We start from the raw sequence: 3,601 nt of genomic DNA, 5'->3' as shown, positions 1-3,601 counted from the left end.
TCATATTGCATTCTAACACACTCTGCAGGAGGAGGATAACATTGACTTGCAAATAACATCAGCTTCACCCTGCTCTGTCATTTATTACACACGGTAGTAGGCTTAGAGTGGGACCTGTTCCTTTCATACACCTAGAAAAACCTGTTCATGGCCATTCCCATCAATTATGGATTTAGGCTTATATTTGTCAAACCAATTGAAATGGCCATTGACATACAGTATCTCTTTATCTATGCACATAGGCTACATTTAATATTTGGTCTATTAGCTACAGTAACAAGCAGATTAAAACACATTTTAAGATACAACATTTCATGGCATTACCATTTGTCAAAGCTCCCAAATCATTCTGTTTTCACTTTGGACACCACATGGGCTTTCTTTGAAAGGAAGTCTGTCTTTGATGATGAGCACAGGTTGCCGCCTCCCGTTCATTTGTGGCATTGCAATTGCATTCAAATGATTTGTCAGCTACTAGACACGGGTAAATATTGGTTGACTGGGTCTGACTATGGGATAAGCAAATATAATCATCCGAAATAGAATTTTACATCTATTTCATGTACACATTTAATCAACTGTCTGTTTATATCTCTTTATTTCGATTGACATGCGCAGCAAGGTTCTATGGTGTAATGGTTAGCACTCTGGACTTTGAATCCAGCGATCCGAGTTCAAATCTCGGTAGAACCTTATTTTATGGAAAATAGAAACTTGAAGTGAAATATTACTAGTAGGCTAAACCGTTGTTTATAATACTGTCCAGTTAGTAGACATCAGTTTGGTGTATGGAACACTATACAAAACACTGAATTATTCGATTGCTTGTTTTACATCTGTAAAGTATTATTTGTGTAAAGTATTATTTGGGATGTTTAGAACCAAAGTATAAAAGCAAATTAAGTACAGCACGAGTTTTCAAGTCCATGCAAAAAGCAGAATACCCATTCATTATAATGTGATTAATACTGCAGTTATAAATGTTTCCCACAAGGAGGCAGTATATTACAGCTGATAGAGGATAGTCTTCATTTGGCACAGGGCTTTGTTCAAGGTCATCATACACACAGCAGTGCATGTGAGAGAATGAATGAGAGAGATAAATAAATAATGTGCTCACACCAGTAACCCTTCCTTTAGCTTCATTTCCCCATCCTGGGTCAACCCTAACCCTCATCCTAACCTTAGAATGGCGCTGGAATATATAGTGTCCGTTTTACGGGATCCTGACCAATTCTGTTATTTTCATTTTTTTTGCACTGATCGTAACTTTTTTTTGTACATATTGTTTTTGCCATCGTTTCCTATAACTGAAAATAGCCTCTGGACATCAGAACAGTGATTACTAAACTCAATTTGGATGAAGATTTCTATCTCAACAAGTCGGAGGCCTAATCACCGACCCTCGGAAGAGAAAGAGACGGCAATAGAGAGGCCGACGTGCAGGCACCCTGATGAAACTACGGCGGTGAGGAAATAAACCGCTTCCACCCTCTGTTCTATTTGCGAATATACAATCACTGGAGAACGAACTGGACAAGCTCCATTCGAGACTATCCTATCAACAGGACCTGAAGAACTGTAGTATCCTATGTTTCTCAGAAACTTGGCTGAACAAGGACATGGATAATATACAACTAGCTGGTTTTGCTATGCATCGGCAGGGCAAAATGGCAGCGTCCGGTAAGCTCAAGGGGGGTGGTGTGTGTCTCTTTGTTAACAACAGCTGGTGCGCAATCTCTAATATTAAGGAAGTCTCGAGGTTCTGCCTGCCTGAGTTAGAATACCTCATGATAAGCTGTAGACCATATTATTAGTCAAGAGAGATTTCATCTATATTTTTCGTAACTGTCTATTTACCATCCCAAACCGATGCCTGTACTAAGACCACACTCAAAAAGCTGTATAAGGCCATAAGTGAACAAAAAAAATCTCAACCAGAGGCAGCGCCCCTAGGGGTTTTAATGCAGGAAACCTGAAATCCATTTTACCTCATTTCTACCAGCATGTTACCGGTGCAAAAGAGGTGAAAAAACTCTAGATCACCTTTACTCCACACACAGAGATGCATACAAAGCTCTCCCTCATACCTCCATTTGGCAAATCGGACCACAACTCTATCCTCCTGACTTCTGCTTACAAGCAAAAACTAACACAGGAAGTAACAGTGGTCCGATGAAGCGGATGCTAACCTACAGGACTGTTTTGCTAGCTTAGACTGGAATATGTTTCGGGATTCATCCGATGTCATCGAGGACTTTACCACATCAGTCACCGGCTTCATTATTAAGTGCATCGATGACCTCGTCCAGACAGTGATCGGATGTACATATCCCAACCAGAAGTCATGGATTTATAGGCAACATCCACACTGAGCTAAACGCTAGAGCTACCGCTTTCAAGGAGCGGGACACTGACCTGGACACTTCTAAAAATCACAATACGGCTTTGACGCTCATCGGATGTGGCAGGGCTTGCAAACCATCATAGATCAATTCAAATTTTATTGGTCACATACATGTATTAAGCAGATGTTATAGGGGGTGTAGCGAAATGCTTGTATTTCTAGCTTCAGTAGTGCAGTAACATCTAACAAGTAATATCTAACAATTTCACAACAATATACACAATACACACAAATCTAAAGTAAAGGAATGGAAATAAGAATATATAAATATTTGGACGGGCAATGTCAAAGCGGCATAGACTAAGAAACAGTTGTATAGAATAGAATACAATATATACATATGAGATGAGTAATGCAAAATATGTAAAAATTATTAAAGTGACTAGTGTTCCATTGTTAAAGGGGCCAGTGATTTCCAGTCTATGTATATAGGGCAGCAGGCTCTATTGTGCTAGTGATGGCTATTTAACAGTCTGATGGCCTTGAGATAGAAGCTGTTTTCATTATTTCGGTCCCAGCTTTGATGCACCTATACTGACCTCGCCTTCTGGATGATAGTGGGGTGAACAGGCACTGGCTCGGGTGGTTGTTCTCCTTGATGATCTTTTTGGCCTTCCTGTGACATCGGGTGCTGTAGGTGTCCTGGAGGGCAGGTAGTTTGCCCCTGTGATGTGACCGCACCACCCTCTGGAGAGCCCTGTGGTTGCGGGCGGTGCAGTTGCCGTACCAAGCGGTGATACAGCCCGACAGGGTGCTCTCATTTGTGCATCTGTAAAAGTTTGGAAGGGTTTTAGGTGCCAAGACAAATTTCTTCAGCCTCCTGAGGTTGAAGAGGCGCTGTTGCACCTTCTTCACCACACTGTGTGGGTGGACCATTTCAATTTGTCAATGATGTGTATGCAGAGGAACATGAAGCTTTCCACCTTCTCCACTGCGGTCCTGTCGATGTGGATAATTGGATAGGGGGTGCGCCCTCTGCTGTTTCCTGAAGTCCATGATCAGCTCTTTTGTTTTGTTGACGTTGAGTGAGAGGTTGTTTTGCTGACACCACACTCCCAGGGCCCTCACCTCCTCCCTGTAGGCTGTCTCGTCATTGTTGGTAATCAGGCCTTCTACTGTTGTGTCATCTGCAAACTTGATGATTGAGTTGGAGACGTGCGTGGCCACGCAGTCATGGGTGAACAGGGAGTACAG

General features: G+C 42.0%; 1 non-coding gene across 1 annotated transcript; it reads left to right on the top strand.

Annotated features, from left to right (window-relative positions):
• Positions 1 to 621: 621 nt before the first annotated feature.
• Positions 622 to 693, top strand: trnaq-uug (transfer RNA glutamine (anticodon UUG)). The gene has a single exon. It is a non-coding gene; the product is annotated as a tRNA-Gln (tRNA).
• Positions 694 to 3,601: the final 2,908 nt, after the last annotated feature.

The sequence above is a fragment of the Oncorhynchus mykiss genome, chromosome 5 (assembly GCF_057628025.1).
Source record: "Oncorhynchus mykiss isolate SJ-2025 chromosome 5, ASM5762802v1, whole genome shotgun sequence".
NCBI lineage: Eukaryota > Metazoa > Chordata > Actinopteri > Salmoniformes > Salmonidae > Oncorhynchus > Oncorhynchus mykiss.
The sequence above is the reverse complement of the archived record's forward strand: the minus strand, read 5'-3'. Positions and strand labels throughout refer to the sequence as shown.